This window comes from Pleurodeles waltl, chromosome 1_1 (genome assembly GCF_031143425.1).
Source record: "Pleurodeles waltl isolate 20211129_DDA chromosome 1_1, aPleWal1.hap1.20221129, whole genome shotgun sequence".
Lineage (NCBI taxonomy): Eukaryota > Metazoa > Chordata > Amphibia > Caudata > Salamandridae > Pleurodeles > Pleurodeles waltl.
In genome coordinates, this window is record NC_090436.1 from 206058310 (window position 1) to 206079736 (window position 21427).

Sequence of the window (21427 nt, forward strand, 5' to 3'; positions counted from 1 at the left end):
GGCAGTGAAAGTGCACACACAGGCCTTGTAGTGGCAGGCCTGACGCATGGTTAAGGTGCTACTTACCTGGGTGGCACAATCAGTGCTGCACGCCCACTAGTTGCATTTAATCTACAGGCCCTGGGTACATGTAGTGCACTTTACTGGGGACTTACAAGTAGATTAAATAAGGTAATTGGATATGAGCCAATGTCACCATGTTTTAAGAGAGAGAGCATATGCACCTTAGCACTGGTTAGCAGTGGTTAGCAGTGGTAAAGTGAGCAGTGGTAAGTGGTAAAACCAGCAAAAACAGTGTCCAAAAAAGTTAGGGGCAACCACCCTAAGTCTGTCAGGTCTAACAACCCTACATTGGCTCGCAGTCGAAAAGCCAGCAACCTTCAAGCTACTCACCAGCTCACAAAAGGCCATACACAACGCAAGAACAGCCTGCCTGAACCACTGCGTCTCCTTCCATACCCAGGCTAGATCCCTCTGCTCCACGCAGCTGGCCCTGGTCACCATCCCTCGTATTCATAAAGTCACCCTGGAGGACGATCCTTTACCTACATCGCAGCAAAGAGCTGGAACACCCTCCACCTGCACCTCAGACAAAGCCCATCACTCACCATCTTCAGGAAGGACCTCAAGTCTTGGCTCTTCAGATGAGGTCCCCCACCCAGCACCTTGAGACCCTCACGGGTGAGTAGCCGTGCTTTACAAAAACTGATTGATTGACTAGTATTAAAGTACTCCCCCAATACTATTGAGACATTCATTTTTTGTGGAGGACCTTCCAAGAATCACAATGTATGTCTTATTGAGCAATATATTGCATGAGTATGCTATATTTCACTGGCCATGACATCAAAAGTATTCCAAGGTTTTTGATAGAGAGGATGAGTACAAGCATTCTGGCTTCTAAACATAGGGACAGGAGCACATTGTGTGTGTTATAGGAACAGGGGCTTCCACCTTGCCAGGTGGCCTGTGAGGAATACAGAATCTTAATTATCTCTAGTATCTTTTCGGCACTCTGCACATCCACAGTCCAGACGTCTGGTGGTACCAATGCTACTTGCCAAAAGCCTGTACAAGCCCTTTGCCAGCTAAAAAAGCTCATTGCTATATTTTGAGGCAACCTGCAGATTGATTGCAGCCCGTGTGGCCTTCCTAAGTGCTACCTCTTAAAACAGAGGTATCTTGAAATACTGCAACCTCTGGTTTTATGGTGTACTGATGTCTGTATTATATTTTGAACTCAGTTTCAGTGACCGCAACCAGCTGATATCAATTGCTGCAGTTTTTTGTACTTCGCTGAGCACATACTGTGTGGCTTGAGCATTTCAATCTGACACACAATCCTGAAATTGGCCGAAGTTTTGAGTTTAGAGTTTCAAATTAATGGAAGTTGTCTCATATTAAAGAGGCAAAACATCAAATACATGTATAATGCCAGCAGGATAGCTCAAGGGAGTTGAGTCCAAGCTGCAAGGATCGCTTATATGCTAACTAAAGTCATTTGTATGTGACCTTCGGGCTGACTTGAAACCGAGTGGGGCATTGATTGTGCAGCGTATTTTGAAGGAAGAGGCAGTTTCTGAAATGTATTTACAGTAGTAACATCTATGCGACCAGAAGAGAGGGGGTAGGTGGCATACAAGCTAATAAGGAGTCTCATGTGCCCACAGGCGACCCAGGCTGTAAGGGTAATCTCCTCCCCTTTAATGGAGGACAAGCATGTTTTATGTCACTTTCTTACATGAGGGCATTCCTCTCACAATCCTTTGGAGTTCGCCTGGCCACTCTTGAACAAGTTATTTGTGAAAGGTGGTCTCTCGGTGTTAAACACTTTAAAGCCCCTTCCCACGGCACTTAATCAAGGCATTAGCAAAATAAAACTCCATCCTATTGAATTTGTCATCGGGCTTACAAAGTAGAGCCGCTTTCGGTTGTATTTATCATGTGGTTACACCACGCAAAGCTTCTTTCTAACTTATTTGACAGTGTTTGTTTTCTATGGCTCTCAGTTGTGATCAATGGAAGGACTTCATTGGTGAAATAATGAAATCTGCTGACCAATCAGATACGTGTAGAGAATATCAATACAGGGGTGGAGCCCTTTTTATCACTACTCTTAAAGCGCTCCATGGTCTTAAACTGTCTCTAACCGGAGCTAAAAAAAGGAGTTAACTTTGTTGTGTGGTTGTTGTGTAGGCCCTTATTTGTCAACTGTGGCAGAACCCACAAATTCCTTACAAATGCTGTACAATTGGCCATCCTGGTAAATGTTTATAATAGTTTACATATATGTATGAGACCACAATATGCTCCAACTCTAATTGTGGGCCTGATGCAGCATGGCTTTAGATGTATAGATCCTTCAGTGTTTGCGTCCCGCGATCATTTCAATGTCAGATGGATGCTGCTTGCAATTTAACGCTATGAGCAGGCTACTTGTAAATTAATAATATGTATTTACCTGAATTATCAATATTAAGTGGAAAAAAGCTGACATCATTGCTCAGAGGGACAATAAACATGAACGGTGGCTGGGAACAAAGCATAAAAATCATGTCAGCAGACATATATAGTTACACGCAGACAGGAGCGTGGCCGTCATGTGGCGGGGTGCCAGGGCCTGCCTGTGGGTTAGACCTGGCAAGCCACAGCCATATCTAGATATGCCATCACGCAGCAGGTATATGACCCCTCAGTGTATGAGGTGCTTTATGACATTACATTCAGGGATATCAAAGGTTGGTCCATAAGTTATAGTTAACTCATAGACCTAGAAGTGGAAAATGTCCATTTTGTTTAGGGTTTTAAACATCACTTTGTGACTGACATTTCTACCTAACTATAACATGCATGACTGGATTTGCTCAAAACCTTGCAATCTAAGATCCAGCATTACAAAATGTTTAAAAATCTGTCCGCGTAAAAACAATTAAGGGGTGGTGACAAAGGGATCATTGACCATTGTAGCTCTCGTGGAAAATTCTGCCAAACGATGGAATAGAAAATGCTGAACGGATTTACACTACACTTGGCATAGAAATAGAACTTTACTCAACAAGTGTGTTTTTTATTTTGTGTAACTCTGTTCAGTAGTGTCAAGCATGTCAATCACTTTTTGAATGTTTACAATGTAATTAGCTGGATTAAGGCTAAAACCTTTTTTCAGCCATCTTGAAACTCACGAGTCAGCACTGGCTCAATGGTTTGCACAGTAAAAAATAATTTTCTACTACCATGGGCAGGGGTAGGTAGAGACCAAATGTGACAGATCCCAAGTCAGTAGTGATGAGTACCTACAGGAGTGGCACTCCTGAGAAAAAAAAATGTTTTCAGCATGCAACTAGATAGTCGGAGCAAGTTAAGCTACTTTAAGTACTTGATCCAGACTCCATTTTGCCCATGACTCTCGAGCCAGAGGCAACTCACTGGTTTCATGTACTGGAAAAAAGCTGAAGTAACCCCAGTCACTAAAATAAATGTTTGGCCTTGCTTGAAGGGCAGGTGGTGGGACTCAGAGCCTGATGGCAGACTGGGTTGTGTGTCCGAACTCCAATGCACAGTGCCCTTTGCAGGGTAGTAGCAGGGTCTGGACGCAGGTCAGGCCCTGCACCCCAACCCCAACATCCACGTGGAAAAGCTGGAGGCAATGCATAGCAAAGGCTGGGCGACCAATGAAGGTTCGGTGCACAGCCTGGTCTCAGGCTTACCATACAAAATAGTTTATTGCAAGTGAGTAGTGATAGAATAATACCTTCTCCTGTAACCCACTGATAACAGGGTTCTCCACATGCATGCACGTGTGCTGGAATAAGAGAGATAACATGGAAACATCTACTTTTTCCAGCTAACAGAGAATGTCTTCCAGTGATCTTGCTATTGTTTCTGTTACAAATTCTAAGGGAAAGTACGGAAAGGTGTGTCTGCATAAGAAGACCAAAGTTGAAGAAGGCCGAGGTACACAGCAGCTAAAAGCAGGAGGATTGCCTCTAAGTTGGCACCATCCTGTTGTTTCAAGGCTCAATGATCAAAGGCTAAATAATAAAATGAACATCGAGACAGTACTTGGCAACTGAATGAACATGTCCCAAAATAGTGTTTTCTGGATGTGGAGTTCTTGTAAAAGTGGTTTGCTAAATCATTTTTATGCAGACCTGAAATAGCCAATGCAGAAGATATTGCTTTTAGTTTGGATACTTCGTAGCTGATAAGTGGCCCCACGTGACAACTTCCTACATTCCTTTATATCTAACCTTCATGTTTTATAATGGATTTTTTTAGATTACATTTTTTTTAAAACTTTTTTTGATTGAATTTTATATATAAACATAGTAACTACACAGACAAACTTTAATAATGATATATACAACCATACTCATGCATCTATAAGGTCGCAGAACTCCTCAACAACCTGCATTATCCTTGTACTATATGGCTGGGGTAGTGTATGCCCTAAATATGGTACCCAAGGTAATCACCAAAAATCACTTTGCCATTAAAAAACCCTGCATATTCACTGAAAACACCAGAAGTTAAAGTGACGTCATAGTTAGGCCTTGTAATTATAAAAACACCAGTTTTTTAAAACAAAAAAATAAAATTCACTAACTCCAACTTGCTCCCACAACACACTGTTTATGCCCTGATATATTACATCACTCATGACATGTAACATCACTGATGACATCTCAAATGGCCTGTGGTCAGGCCCTTCGGCCATCCCCTTGCAGGTGAACAATGCCCCATTGAGCCCTACCCTAAGTTAGCTTTTTTTTTTTATTATCTTGTTTTCCCAGTCTCCACTGGTCTCCAGCGGGATTACGAAGGGCTGCACTGACTTCCACAGGAGTCCTGCAAGACTGTCACAAACCAAATAAAAAAATATTTTTGTCCCCCAAGGAACCTCCCACAGTGGGCATAAGGGGTCCTATCTTGTTCCCTTGTATGGATTTTACTTTTTTTTAACTTAATGGGTCCCAGAGTCCTTTAATGGCTGTAGCAACATTTCTTTTCATGCTGTGGCCAGCAAGTCTAAGCTCTTGGTCCTATGGGTTCAGCAAATGCAAATGCTTTATTTTGCAGTTTCTACTGCAGTAGTACCACAGGGCAAGATATCGCTATTTTGTAACCTTCATTTCTCCAAAACAACTGAACAGATTTGCTTCAATTCACAAAAAGGCACGCTTTACTGGTAAAGATCTAACTTTCTGCTGCTGTTTTTTTTTACATATAATTTTCGCTACAGAAATTGCATGGGGAAGTGTTTGACCCCCTCCCTATGAACCCCCCCCCCCCGCTTGACAGATAACCCCAAATCTTTGCAGTAAGGAGTTGAGGTGAATAAACTTTTTTTTTTTAAGTTTTAGAAGTTTTGTGAAAATTTGTCAAACTGTGCCAAAGTTAGTAGGGAAACAAAAAATACTGTTCCTATGGAAGCACTGACCTAACTGTAAGTACACGGCGGCAACCGCAAATATATATATTTCCATTTAGATTGTATGCACATGCCCCCCTTGAAAATCTGAAAATCTGGCAGGGCTCTGGTCCTATTGGATTGCAAGTTTTGGTCCGTTTTATGGAACTCTGGAAGCACTACAAAACATTTGATAAAGTATAAGCAATCTGCAAGGGCAGAACCTATCCTTTTCAGAAGAGTGAAAAAGGCTTCGTTCCCTCCCGCCTTACAAGTGTATTACTATGCGAGGATTACACCTAGATGTGTGACCATACCTTTTGGGTGGTTTACACAAATAGGTCCTCATTAAGACTGCCTTAGAATGATTTCTTGAAAATAACATGTCTTAGAAAGTTTCTTAGAAAATAACATTTGCTGATTGTTGTCCTTCTACATATCTCAGTGCTGTACTTAGGATATTGTGCCATGGAACTAATAGTACAACTTGGATCGGCCATTTAGAATACAAGTGACAGGGAGAATATTTAAAAAGGCTAACTAATGCTCTATAACTAAAGGAAGAACCCCTAGTCAGGTGCTCATGAATAGGAAGTAGGTGTAACTTCTACCAATCCACAGTGTTCAGCACTGCAAGCAAAAACATACAGGCCTGACTGAGAGTGGAAAGGCATGATCAGCAAACACTTATTTCTCTAGCGGCTTGCCTTCAGCTTCTCCACCACTGCAGGCATAGTAAGAGTAGTGGTATTGTTACCATGGTTAACTGGGAAGGCAGAAGTAGGTTGTGCTACACTTTCCAAAGATGCGGTTTCAGCCAAGATATTTGCAAGGGGAGAATGAGCAATCAATCAATCAGAGGATTTATAAAGCGCTGCTTATCACCCCAGGGGGTATCCAGGTGCACCGGGATGTTGCTGTGCATCAGTGGCTACTACTCAAAAAGCCATGTCTTGATCTTTTTCCTGAAGTCGAGGAGGGTGTGTGCGAAGGTGGGTGGGCGTCATTCCAGTTCTTTGCAGTGAGGTAGGAGGAGCTACCTCCCCTGTGGCTGCATTGGATTCTCAGGAAATGCACAAGGGAGAGAGTTATAAAATGAAGGTCTTTGATTGGCTGGTAAAACGCGAGTCTGTGGTTGAGTAGCTTGGGTCCGATGTTGTGGAGGTCTTTGTATGCGATGGTGAGAATCTTGAATTTGCACAGCTTGTGTACCAGCAGCCAGTGAAGGTATCTAAGGTGGGGGGTGATGTGGGCCTTCTGGGCAAGTCTAGAACGAGTCTCGCTGCTGTATTCTGTATGGGCTGGAGGTGGTGGAGGAGCAGACCCGGGAGTCGACGAAGAGGGCATTCCCGTAGTCTAGTCTTCTGGTGATGATGGCTTTTGTGACCGTCTTTCTGGTGTTGATGGGAATCCATTTGAAAATCTTCAGTAGCATGCTGAGGATATGAAAGCTGGAAGAGGCCACAGTGTTTATCTGCTGTTTGAAGGTGAGTTTGCTGTTGATGATGATGCCAATGTTGCGTATGTGGTTCGTGGGGGCTGGGGTTGTCCGAGCATGGATAGCCACAGGAGTCGCCCCAGGGGGAGGGGTTGCTTCCAAACATTATCACCTCAATTTTGTCAGTGTTCCATTTCAGGCAGTTGGATCTCAACCATTCGGCGACATGTGTCATGGCGTTGCTTAAGTTGTCTCTAGTAGGTAGCAAGGTCTTCAGAAAGGGAGAATATTAGTTGAGTGTCATCAGCATAGGAGATGAGATTGAGTCCATGGGAGCGGTCAATCTCGGCCACCGAAGTCACGCAGACACTGCAGATGGTGGGACTGAGGGAGGATCCCTGAGGGATGCCGCATATGTTGCTCTTAGGTTCTGAGGTGAAGGGTGTGATGCAGACCCTCTGGGTGTGGCCTGTGATGAAGGTGTAAATAGATTTGAGGGCGTGGCTTCTGGTCCCCATGTGGAGCAGTCCAGAGGTGAGGATGAAGTGGGGGATGGTGTTGAATGCAACTGAGAAGTCTAGTAGGATCAGGGCCACTTTCTCTCCACGGTCTATGAGGGACCTGATGACGTCTGTTGTGGCGATGAGGGCGGTCTCAGTGCAGTGGTTGATGCAGAAACCACATTGGGAGGAGTGTAGCAGGTTGTGTCTTTCCAGGTGTTCGGAGAGTTGCTTGTTGATGGCTTTTTCCAGGACCATGGCTGGGAAGGGGAGCAGAGAGATGGGGCAGTCATTTTTGAGGTCGCTGGGCAGAAGGTTGGCAGAAGGTTTCTTAAAGAGCAGTTTGACCTCTACTTCTTTCCATGCATCTGTGATGGTGGCATCCTCAATGGAGGTGTTGAAGATGTGTGAGGAAGCTGCTGAGCACCAATTACGATTCCAGAACAAAGTATGCACATTTTTGCATGCTCCTTATATTCCATATCACAATCCTTTATCGCACATGATTTACCCTGGCAAATGAAGCTTCCCCCCTTCTAAGCCAGACCTAAAAACTGATTTAGGGCAAGACCAAAAAACCCTCTTATGAAAACATTTAACTATGCAATAGTCATTGCCCCTTGGTGTTTCACAACCATAAAGGTTTCAGCAACAAGCTCTCTTCAGCCACACCTAAAAAGTGCTTGCGGGACCCAGAGTGATATGCAAAGGGTGGAAGTGGCTGCCATCCCTGCCAGAATTTTATATAATGCTGTGAGCGTGACATTCGTTATAGTTTAACAGTTATGTAATCTGCAATACGACATGGTTATCCATTTAAATACATGACCCTATAACTCAGTTATTATGTGCGTGCTGCCAGGGAGCTGGCATCAGTACTGGGCAGATCACAAGACACGTGGGCGAGGGGCAGCAGCTGTTATGTTCTGAACTAAATCCACCACGGATACTCGGAAACAAAATATTTACCAGACTAGTATACCCGAAATGAAAGGAAGGCACTAAAAACACACAGGAGCCAAGAAGACTTGAAAAGGTCCGATTTTAGTGCAGTCACCAATAGGTTACAAGTTCCCAACCCACTTTAAGGTGGTCAGCTGGACCCACAAGAAAGAAGGCAGATGCAGGGGCCGTACAACTGCAAGAGATGTTTGACTCTGGCCTGTGGTTTGCCTGGTGACGAGTGCTGTTTCTGTGAGTGCTGTTGGTCTCTCACTGCAGTTATGCCTGTAGTTGTTAAATCTCTCCTGGCCCACGTTGCACTATTAGAAACAGACAGATGATGTGTGTAGAGCCTCCTGTGTTAGTAGGGGGTGTGGGTGGGAGTGTGGCTAGGGCCCAGAAATCTATTAAAGTCTCTGAATGCCTACAGATAAAAAAATGTTATAAGAAGTGCGGAAGAGGGCAAATAACGCCAGATTTTATTAGAGAGCAGTTAACATTTCTGAGCTAGTTACTATGGGTGCTTTAGGATTTAACTAGACTCCTGTCAAAGTTGATTTGTGAGCTGGAACCAAAGTCTCCAGTCTCCATTCTCCCTTCTGCATCTAATGAATAATGATGCGAGGGGGTTTGCGGTCCTTATTTGGCTGAAACAGATTAGACGTTCTGGAATACGGTACTGGGCTGGATTCACAAAAATCAGTATGTAGATTTTCAACTACGTCTGGGGAAAATGTTAGCTTTTTTTCAAAATTCACAAAGATTAAAGCAGTACCCCTGAGAAACGGTGACTATGGCTGCTGTGAATAGCAAATATGATTTGTACTTGTGAATCATGCCCTTTCACAGACACAGATTGATGTTTAGTACATTAATATAGTAGTGTTCAACATTAGCTCCTTTGTGGTTTGTGCCCCTTCAATGGCTGATCAAGCATGGAGGAGCTATGTCACTTCCTATTGTTGGAAGAATTAACTTACATGATGCAAGAACACTAGTAGAGGCTGATGTCTTATTTGGGTCCAGTGTGTACAGCAATGTACAAATCAATTGAAAAAAATCAAATGAGGCATCCAACACATCCATCCTCTTTGTTTGTCACTGTGATTGAATTTATTATAGGTGTTTAAATTCAATCAATCTGGATACCCTGTCCACCCAACAGGAAAAATATAAGGAGTCAATGATCTGGTGGGTGGAAGAGAATGTAGGAATATGTTGGTGAAGCTAATTTCTTAAATACATGCTTTGGTCTAATTCAATACACGGTTCTGTTGTCTTCTAATGTCACTAAAAACACTTGTGAACTTCCATCAGAGGTCCTTCAACTCAGTTAAATCATAGAGAACAGCACAGCAAACAGAGTTGTAGCTTCAGGGGGGCTGTTTGGGGTGTTAAAACCCCTAATAAATGTGTTTTCTAGTGAATAGTTGGGTTCATGTGATTTCAGTTGGGTATGATTAGGTGGTTGTCGGATTTTTACAGACACACACAGACAAAACACACACACACGGTCTCCCTCTCTCTGTTTTGAACATCTTTAGAAATGTTTATTTTACAAAATGGTGTGTTTTCTCTCCTTTACTACTCCGACCAAACCACGTTCCTCTCCCTTTCCAGCGTGATTGTTGGAAAATCTGACCCTAACACCCTTCCCCCCCAAAGTCTTACTGACCAAGCTATACCCCTGGCAGCAAAGGCAAAGTGTTCAAGGAGTCGAGAAGATCTAAGAAGAACTAAGATGAAACAGGCTTCAGTATGAGGTTTCTAGCTACCAGTACACCAATGCAACAATGTATCAACCCCCTCCTTTTCTGACATTTTTTCTGTCTTTCTCTTCCTCCATCTTTCCGTTTTGTGTGTTCTTTCCTCTCTTGATCTTGGTAAATGTCTGATAAAACAGAGGGCAAAATAATATGCAAATAGAATTACCGAGAAGAACCATAGTGCAATGTTATTTACCACCAAAGAACCACCCAAAAAGAAGTGGCTGCTGACATCATATACAGATTCCATCCAAATGGAGCAATAAGTGGAGGTTAATGCAGAAAGGTGTGACATAACACACATGTGAAGGCCATAAAGAGAACAAAAGAACAACCTAAATAGACTGACTGTGTAAGATAGGGCTAAGCTTGACATGAGTTAAACCCTCAATGGAGCTTACACTCGTAAATGTATTTCTGCCAATGGAACTAGCCAGAACTTCTTGTCCCGCTTGGTGAAAATTCTAGCTACAAAGATCTGGAAGAATGCTTTGGCATGAACTTGGTATTTGTGAAGGAGACTGCTTGGGTCTAAGCTAATGTTTTTTTCAGTCGTGGTACTTGTTATGTTATGTGAATTTATATTGTGCACTGCTGACCTGAAATAGGGATTTTCAGCATGCCAGGCACGAGATAGCAGGTACTGCGGAGGGGTCATCACTAGAGGATCCAGGTCTTGAGCTGTTTCCTAAGTGTTAGTTTGTGTTGTTTCAGCTGATAGTTTGTAATTCGTTCCATAAACTGGCCACCAACTCCACAGTCATTCAAGCTATTTATCAGAGCCTTGTGGGATTGAGTGTCAAAAACAGCGCTAAGAATCAATAGGACTCACTCCTCTCCAATATATGATGACGCTCTTCAGTAACTTTTAGTAAGGCTAACTCTTTGCTGTGAGCTGGCAAAAAGCCTGTTTGCGAGGAGTGCAGTTGTGTTCCTTTACATATTTTGCCAGTTGCCTATTGATGAATTTCTGTAGCACTTTCGTCAGAATCGGCAAAAGAGAATCGGCATGTCTGTGGTCAGAACATGTTCTGGGCTTTGATTCAGAAAGGTGAGACTTTACTACTGTTTCCTGAACTGGTTCCAAATTCTTTTGGTGCTTTTTAGCCACAAGTTATATCGTCAGAATCGTCAGAATCAGCAGTAGATTTCTGGTAGCGTATGATCTAATGAAGGTTTTTTCAATAGAAGAATAACCATTGCATGTTTCCAGCTAAGTTGGAACACTGCAGTTGAGATAGAGTTAATACTCCTAGAAAAATCAGAACTCTAAGGAAAATCAGAAAATAATATCTACCACTTTTTTTTAACAAATCTGGTCACGCAGGGTCACAAGGCAAACCAGATTTAATGCTAGAAAAAAGAGTTTGAAAACAATCCACACTCATAGGCTCAAATGAGTCTACTAAGCCAGGATCTTGGTGAGGCTCATGCTGGAGTTGGCTGTACTGAGCTTTGTTAAGGTAGATGTCATTCCTTATAAAATTAATATAAGTATCTCTCACTTTCTGAACAAAATATTCTGCTAACCGATTGCATTTGTCATTCAGTCTTTTAGAGTAGACTTGTCCGGGGCATTAAGCAGAGAAAGAACAATATCAAAAATGTCTTTAGGGGAATTGAGACTACCTTCAATTTTCTTCGAATAATAATTTAAATTTGCCTTTTAATTGCCTTATGTTAATTTTTAATGGCAGCTGACTACGCCATGCACGCTCAAAGACTTTACACCTTTTTTTGGCTCTTTTATAATACTGTCAAACCAGGACATAGGTTGTTTCTTTTTTCAGTTTAGCCATTGTTTCAGGGACAACAGTATCAAGAACAATGTTGATTCATAAATTAATATTTGTCACTTCATCAATAACCGGCAAATCAAGCATTAACGTATTATTAAATTTCTCTTTGCCAAACGTATCCCAGTTTCTGCTCATACGGGATCCACTTGTCTCTCGAGATGGCAAATTCGGAATCACCAGCATTAGAGGGGCCCTGTAATGGTCCATCCAGACTAGAGGAAAAGGGGTCTCGACATTTTAAAGAAGGCTAGGTTAGAAAACACTGGATCCAAAATATGTCTTGGTGAGTGATTAGGAGCTTTCACTAACTGAGTTAGCTGAATGTCTTCTATATTATTGATCGGGTTAGAAAAATGGGCACAATGAACGGAGCCATAATGTAAGTTTAGGTCTCCATGTACGTTTCAAATGGCTGATCTCAGACTAGGGAGGCAATACACAACAACTCCAGAGAAAGTAACGTTTTTAGAGAAGCCAATAGAGAAAAAAATGCTCTCATAGTCTGGCATACAAAGCTTTTTTAGTGTACAAGCATAAATCTCTTTAAAGATTATGGCTATACCTCTACCTCAAATCATTCTGTCCAGTCTCTTCATGCCATAAACTTCCGGGAGAGCAAGAGCAGCATTAGGGTTCGCTACTGGGGTAAGCCATGTTTCTGTTAGAAATATGGCATCAGGACCATAGTCTACAATGAGATCACAAATATCGGCTCTATGACTAATCAGGGATCTGCAATTCAGACTTAACAAAGGCACGCTCTCCATCTTGCCATTGTTTACATCCCCTAGGCCACAACCAGAGTTTGTGTAGGGTTTTAGCATGAGGTCGCATGCATTACACTGGTTTTCCCACTTACCAGGGTAGAGTACATGGAGCCTGGTTCCAAATTAGGGAGCAGCCCGCGCACCTGAGCAGATTTTTTATTTACATTTTGCCTGGGGAAACTGACATATTCAAGAGGATGCATATAGGTGCTTCAGCAGGGTGAGACCTTTAAAGGATATGTGACTACAAGGCTCCCCTCATCGCATTCCTCCATGAGGTTACCCCGAGCTAACGCTGGGGTCTACACATTTATGCAGCGATGGGAGTCCTTCGGGTAGCCATGCGCTATATAAATTCACATAACGTAACATTCTAGCATCCAGCAGGGACAGAAGTCATAGTATTTTGTGTCTGTGCCTGCTCTGAGTCAAATTATTACATACATGCTTACAGTATAGGCAGACATGGGTCCTCAGTCCTGATGAAAAGCCTCAGACCCAAAATGGGACCACTGGCTGAAACATGCTGTTCATTCTGATGCAGAAGCAATAATCACTCCTGTGCAGCCCCTTAAATTTTAATGATACTGTTGCTCCCTCACCAAATAGAGGTATTGCCAAGGAGGAGACTTCTGGGAATTTTAATTCTTCTCTTTGTGATCCCATTACCCATTTCTCATCCCCAAGAACTTCCTGGGAACAGAGGATGGCTGCCGCCATTTGAGCATTCTCTAGTGTGTAAGGACAGCTAACGATGAAGCATGACACCTTGGGGGTGTGGCCAGTCCTTACTTTTTTTGTAATGTGCTGTAATCTTGGGTACTCTCATAATCATTCGCACATGGAGCTAGATAGAGTCTGAGGGCCCCCATAACTAGGATAATTCCCAAGAATGGGCCTTGTCTTTTATATTTCGTTTGCTTTTTTGTGAATTTCAAACTGACATGGTGGCTGGATCCTGGCACTGTCCTGGTGCAGTCGAGCTTGCTTTTTGCACACCTTTTACACACCAGTGGCGCGCCCGCTGCGTGCAACAGCCAACTTTTGAGTGGAGCTTGAGAGGGAGATCGTGTGATAGCCAAATAAAGCACACACAAAACAAAATGGCCCTAAAAAAGGAACAGTCAAAGTGACTGCTCTTACGTAAATTTCCGCAGCAAGTAATTGAGGGCCGAGAGAAGAGTATAAAGTGTTTGCACACAGCAGTCAACAGTTAAAATCCCCCAATAAAACTCAATAACAACTGTACTAGTCCAGTTAAAGAACACATAGAAAGCAACAAGGCGAAAGTAATAACCACTTATACAGTGTCTAGCTGCCTCACTTACCCTTCTCAAAGAGAGAAGTCAGGTGAGGTTAATTTTCCTATGATCCAAATAACTCAGTCTAACATTTAGAAGAATAATCCTTATACAATTTGTACAGTTGCCATAAACGAGGCTTCTGCATTTACTGATTTGATTGACTTTCTCAAATGGATCCTCTGTGCCAAAGCATTAAAACATTTCACAAATACATTCCAAGTCTGTGCAGCCTAACTTGATTGATATTCCTCGCTCCTCGGTTTGGTTTGATTTGGTCTTCATCCACAAAGTGGACCATGTCTTAATTTCTTAAATTTATTTCGCCTTCAGTCTAGGGTTTGCTTAAAATGAACTAATGAGCAAGTGTGCAAAGTTGTAAATTGTGTTGAAATGGCTTGCAGGTCAGAAAAGATGCAAACTTGGCCAACGCACACAGTTGAAATAAAAAAAGAACTCTATGACATGCTGTCTAGGATATTCCCCTATCCTTATAAACATTTGGCAAATCTAAAATAATGATGTGCTTTGGCATTCAGTTTCAGATGCGTTGCCTGGGAGAAGGGAGAAATAAATATTTCCATAGTAGCAAAACTGAACGGTTTGCAATATTTAAGACTTGTTGAGTTGCAGTAGAGAAAACATGTCAAAGGAATGTGAGGCAATCTAAATCGGTGTTAAAAACCAATGATAGCTTTTTAAAGGACTTGTTTGCCTCTTCTGCAGATGAATTCGACCACCCTCTACAGTGTTAGCCTCTTGCCACCCTTCCCCCAGTAAGAATATGTAAATGAGAAGACTGGTAATTTACCTTCGTGGCCGTAGTAGTAACTATGATAAACGTCTGTGGACCTAAGACAACTGCCAGTGACCATAGAAATATTATCTAACCAGAAGATGATGGATTACACGAGGGGATGTGGGATCTAGTGAACTTGCACGTCAGGCATCACTTATTGTTAGTCTAAACTTTGGGAGTTTTTCAAGTATCAGCAGCATTTTACGTGAGGTTGCTATGTTTCGCATTTTTCTCAGAAACTATGAAAAATACGAGAAAGTAGGAAATGTCTCTGCATTTGGGCATTCTAGTGAACATCCAGACTTTCATAATGTTTTAATATTGCCTACCTACCAATTTCAAAAGTTTCTAAGAGACCCAGGCCAGCTTAGTGCACTGCTCGGTTCACAGTAACATCGGCAGAACATTGCACATCGAGTTTCAGCACCATATTAACACTCATGAAACCATGGGCCAGATATAGCAAAGGGTTTTTCCCATTCTGTGTCAATGGGAAAATGTGTTCGTACATATGGCCCCATGTTATGTGCATGCGCTTTCATCATGAAAAAGTACGACTAGAATAGGCAACGAGTAAGGACGGGCATCCGTTGTCAGCAAGAAACAGCTCCTGGTACTTTGTGTGCACAATACGTCCACACTTATATTATAAAAACCTGCATGGATGAAGTGGACAGGAAGGCGGGAAACAGCGCAAAAGTCAATAACTGATAATTCTAAAAATCTTCAATTGCTATTAAAAAAAAAACTCAACACACCCCAACTTTTTAGGCAACATGCAGCAATGTATGGGAGTTTGGACACTACTCTGATTATTAGATGTAGGAAAGCAAAACAAATTTGACACAAAAGAAAAAGGGGGAGAGTGAGGTAAACTATCAAGTTTATTTTTACATTGATGACATTGCTGCTCAGATAAGAAGCATTGGCAAAGCCAATAGGTCTCATCTTTGGGACCTCTTGGGTTTACTTATGGTTCTAGTCATGCTGCACAGCATTGTTGATGCTGTGCAGCATGGCATTTAAAAATGTGAGAGTTATTGGCTTGGTCAATGTATTTTAGCTATATTGTAGAGCAGTGTGGCTGCTGTGCAGCATGGCTAAAGGCTATAAGACACGGAAACAGAAAGCTAAAAAGAAAATGCAGTGACGAGGCCACCACTGACCACGTCATATCTCTTTTCTTTCCTTTTGGTTGGTGGGATGGGCAACACTGACAATGGGAGGTTGAGATCTGGGAGATAAGAGGCAATGACAGCAGTGCACTAATCGAGCCTTGTTCTCTTAGAAACCTTTTGATATTGGTGGGCATGCAATATTAAAACATTATGAAAGTCTGGATGTCCACTAGAATGCCCGAATGTAAAGAAACTTCCTACTTTCTCATATTTTTCATAGTTTCTGAGAAAAATACAAAACAGCATCCTCTTGCAAACACAGACAACAGGAGGGAATGGGGTGGGAAGCAGGAAGTAACAGGGACTGCAGGTTGTAGGGGTAGGAGGGAAGAAGCAACATGGACAAAAGAGGAATGAGGGATGGTAGTGAAGAAGCAGCAACAAGGAATGTGCTATCTGGTAAGAAAAATAGTACCTCAGTCACAGCGCCAGCAGCAGAAGGACCCTAATCAGGATGAAACAGCCAGTACTTGGTCCGTTCTCCAAAAGAAAGAAGAGGAAGTGCTACGAGGCAGCAAATGAGAATGACAATGACTCCTACGAATTGTAAGGAATGGATGGCCTCTAAGCCCCTTGTAGAAAACAATATCTCTTGCAAGTGAAAGCACATGCACTCTTGCAGATCATTTTGTATGTGCACGCACCACACAGGAGGAAGTATCTGAAATTACATGAATGTTTTTTAAAAACTTTTGTTTGCCTATCCATGTCGGATCTGTAAAAGAAAGAAAAAAGAAGGCAGGTGGGGCAAAACAACACCGGGTGGGGGAGATGATCGTAATCACAGGGTTTTGGTGAAGCAAGAGGACGGCAGAGTCGGGGGGACCAATTTGGACGGCGCAGTGGGGGTAAGGAAAACAGAGGGTGTGGATAGATGAAAAAGCAATGCACTGGATAAGCACAAAAGGGCATCAGGGAGGATGGCAGAGGAGATAAACAGGGGCAGCGAAATAGCAAAATAAACAAGCATGGTAGAGAGGAAGAAGTACATGAGGTGGATTGCGGGAAAATACACACATTCTCGTGAGAAATTAAACAAATTTTAAAAAGTAGCTACTAAAAAGGGAACAAATAATGTGTCCATGCTCCAGGGGAGGGACAAAACATAACAAGAGGAAGGAAAGCCCACACATGCTAAATAGGAAATAAACAATTAAGCTGACCAACGGTAAGTAATGGGTGGGCTGTAAGCTAGCACTAGTCTAGAAACAGGCAGTGCATGCACTGTCTAGAAGATGAGACCTAAAAAGGTCAATTCCACTAGGTAATGTGTGGGAAAATATGAAAAATGTGAGCAAAATGTGTAAATACGTCATTATAACAGAATTTTCAAGGTCTGGCTGCCCGGGGCGTTAGTGCTCGATTGGGCCCATAATGGCATGCAATAAATGTGGTGCTTCTATGTTCCTACTTAGTTGATAACACAAGGATAATGACCACCTGATGACTACCGTATGACTCTATCTACATCCTGGTAATGCCAGAAAATGTGAAGCTGTCCCTCTGAAGATCCATCATCAAGATTTTAAAATATTTATTTTTAACCCCTTACAAGGCAAAAAAGTGTTGTGCAATAGTGATCATGCTAACTTTGAGCGCTGCTATGGCTCAGCAGACAAGATTGACACCTGAGAGATGTCTGCTTGAACTTTTGTCTAACTGGAGATAGAACATAAAAGAACTCAGCTCTTGGAGCTGCATAGGCAGCCTACACACTTATGAATCGGAGACTGCCTTCTGTTGGGACAGGTGTGTCTCACAACCGCACACTCTTTGTCAGTGACTGACCACTATATAAGACCATTGCCTAAACCTGGCTAGTACATGCCATTTGTTTAGGTTGGCCGATTTACAATACAATTTCCAGTTCTGAACAATTTGGGTATTAAAGCTACTTTGAGGTAGTGGCAAGTACTGGTCATTCTCACAGCTGATGTAACGGTCCATGCAATGTAATAGTTTTTTCATGAAATGGCTGAGTAAATGGAGGAATACCACTGAGGCGCATCACACTCATGGTTTAGGTTCAATATGTGCAAAGGCACATCCGAAAATATTTTTTGTAAATGGCACACAAGAATATTTTGTGCAAAATCAAATAGGCATCAGTGCAATTCCAAGTTTGCGGACAAAAGGTTTTTAAGAATTGAGCACAGAGAGTTCAAAGATGGAATCCAGTAAACAAGATGCCACCAGCATTTAACAACAGACTTAATGTAATTTCTGGCTATAACCTGATGTCAAATATGCAGATGATTTTGTACTGTTTATGAATGACATTACATTAAACAATGCATTTGTGAGTTATTCTCCCAAAAAAAGAAAGACTTTAGAGCGCAGAATGATAGGTGAAGACTGGGGCAACAACGCCTGTTCAACAGTCAAGGCTGACTCTGCATTGCAGATTTATTATGATTTAGTGCAACTCCAGTGGCGTAACAAAGGCCCCTGTAGCACCCCCTGCAGAGTGGTGGCCCCGAGCTCCAGGAGGGCCCCTTCAGCATAGTACCCTGGCCCGAGAGCTACTGAGTGAGTCCGGAGGGGTTCCTCCATGTACTTTGCATGGGGACCCCCTCCAATTTTGTTACGCCACTGTGCAACGCAGTCCTGCAAGACAATTGCTGCACTGCACCAGGGGAACCATGTCAGTCATGTTTACTAAATGATGGCCTGCTGCTTAGGGTGACCAGGAATCTGGGATTTGCTGGGACAGTCCCGGTTTTTCAGCAGCTGCCACGGCAGATTTCGAGAAATTTATCTCATGTCCCAATTCTTAGCGAGGGTCAATAGAAAAAGATGAGAGGTGCCTTTGTATGTTTTCTAAAGCAGGGATAGTTAGCAACTTTTATAAGCAAGAAATGTATTTAACAGGCGTAACACTGGCATTAGAAATTGCATTTTATTTATGTTCTTAGTGCCTCTTCTTTGTAAGACCACGCTGATGAGAGCTGTCGTCAAGTGGTTCTGCTCTAGCTTGTTGGGCAAGTCAGTGGGAGGGGATGGGCGTTTCAGACAGCTTGTCACCAGGATAAAAAGAGTATGATATGCATAACTTTGTATTTTTTTTATGAGCACTGCATAAGACATTAAATCGCTATGGACTACTATACTGTTATTACGGTTAACAAAAAATACAATACAAATCGTGTGAAAAACATTAAAAACATTTTTTTTTAATGCGCTCGGTTGAAGGAAAATTGTAATCCTTCTACTATTTCTGTGAAATGTCCCAATTTTTGGCTTTAAAATCTGGTCCCCCTACTGCTGCTGCGGTCATCTGCGCTTGGCGCACCCACAGGCTGCCCAGCATCACGCACCTTTGCTCCATGGTGCAGGGGCGTGTATGTGACGTCTACTAGTATGTGATTTGAACTGGCAGCGTGATCTTCCACGACAAACCGAAAACCCTTACACACACTGAATGTGCGCTCCGTCGCGCTGCACCCATTCAATCTGTGAAACATTTCTCCGCGTAAAGCCTGACTTTTTGCACGTGCAAAGACTTAGACAATCTGTCCCTTCTTTTGAGCGCCGTGCTGCTTCTCCCGCGCGCGCCAACCTGTTGAGTTAGCACGAGAAACCTAACTGAGGAAAGCACGAAGCGCGCCACTCTGCGCTCCTGCGCACACTCGGGCTGTGCGCCCATCGCACTATGGCGCCTGTTAAACCGACACCAGAGAGAGAATGAAAACAACAGCTGTGCGCCGAATGTTCCGCTGCATTCATCAGAGATAGGGGAGGCGAGATACGTGTCAGAAGGGGGATTCCGTTTCACTGGAAGCGCAAGCGGAACAGTGCGTGTTTGCGGTAGAAATAGCACTCCGGTGACCTCGTCGCCCCTCCTAACCGGTCCATTTGATTGTATTATTGGGATCCAAAAAGGCAGGCGGAGTTGAAACTTCCAGAACACCTTGAGATGTGAAGTTCTCAAATCTGGTGAAAATGGGGAAGAATTAATTGTGCAACCGCGTCTCTAATTGAGCTACAGGTTACAAACCTCCCACTGGATTAGGTCTGTATTGTGGTGAGCTCAAATCCAAGTCTGGCTGTGTCAGAGTACAGGCAAGGGCTTGGCGCACAATAAGAGAGGTTTACATGGAGTACAACCACTGCTTTAAATGGGCCGGTACTGTCCGGTACTGAGTACCGGCACTTTTTTGTTTTGAGAGGGAGAGTACCTGCACTTCTCTAGAAAAACATAATACTTTTAATTGGAGAGTACCGGCACTTCTCGGAAACAAGCAGGTACTCTGGTACAGAGTACCTGCACTTCTATTTTTCCATTTCAAGCACTGAGTACAAGTGCTGTTTTAGAGGACGGAGGCTTGCAAGCGGAGTCTGCCCAGTACCCGTGTTCAAGCCTGTGTTTCTCTAGATACCACAGTTGGCACACCCATCTTCAGATTCACACTAACAGCCAGCGTCAGTAAGTGGAAAGAGATGAGTGTCCTTCCGCTGCATCCGGCTCCACCCGGCTCCACCCGCATTTTAGGCTAATCGGGAGCGCATTTCCAAATGGAGGTACTTTTGGACACTAGCACAAGCAAAGGTCACATTAATTGAGGACTGTCATCTGCACCAAGCAAAGAACATTTACAGAAAGCCTGTGGCACCACCCACTCCGCTACTTTGCAGATTTTTTTGTAGTTTTATATAGCACAAACTCGACCCAAAGGTATTGCAGCACCTTATATGAGCACCGGTTACATTACACAAAACACATTTATTTTTTGTTTTTCTTTTAGACATGGGGGCAATTAAGTGATTTGTCCAGAATCACAAGAAGTTGAGCCAACACTGAGACTTGACGTGGAGACTTGAACCTGGCACCCCCTTCCAAAAGCCGGCAGCTCTGACCATTATGCAACATCTTCTCTTTATCAAAAAGCAATGCAGTTTGAACTTAGCTAGAGGAATATCCCCAGCAATTCTAGGCAACAAGCAACACAAAAAAGCACAGCAGGTGACAGAAAGTGGGAGTGGCTCGCTTAAGTAATGAACAGTCAAAGCATATTAATGAGTGTTTCGTATGGGTAGCTAAGGAACTTAACGGCCTACTTAAAACAAGGCTGTGCAAAATGACTGATAGTAGAACTTGGATTAAGGATACAGAAGCAAATACACAGCACAATTGGACACACTTCCAATGGGATCACTGCCAGAATATAGTGTGGACAGAATATCATGACAAAAATACCGAGGATCAAAATATTGAGATGGTAAGTGCAAATAGGTAAGTATAGATTTACTATTCTTATCTCCATGTCTACATACGTTCAAGATATGTATATTGTAAAGGTACATTTATGTGGAGTTAAGTACAGTAAAACTTTGCATACCAATTGAAACTTACCTTCACAATATTCTTGTCCTTAATATTCTTGACATGATATTTTGACCTTATGATATTTTGGACTCAATATTTTGTCCAGACACCCTCCTAATGTACAAAAGAAAGAGAAGATGAGTTCTTTTAATCGTCTGTATGTTAGAATATTGAAGGTAAAAATTTTGACCTGACCAAATA

General features: G+C 42.7%; 1 protein-coding gene across 2 annotated transcripts in view; it reads right to left on the minus strand.

The window, feature by feature from the left end:
• Nucleotides 1–21427, minus strand: part of PRLR (prolactin receptor) — a 450951-nt gene that overhangs the window by 314942 nt on the left and 114582 nt on the right. Inside the window, exon 3 of one of the 2 annotated variants that reach the window (XM_069220793.1) lies at nucleotides 21254–21340. The exons of the other annotated variant lie outside the window; for it this stretch is intronic. The gene's annotated coding sequence lies outside the window, so the exon portion shown is untranslated. The remainder of the gene's footprint in view (nucleotides 1–21253; nucleotides 21341–21427) is intronic. 2 annotated transcript variants of the gene reach the window in all.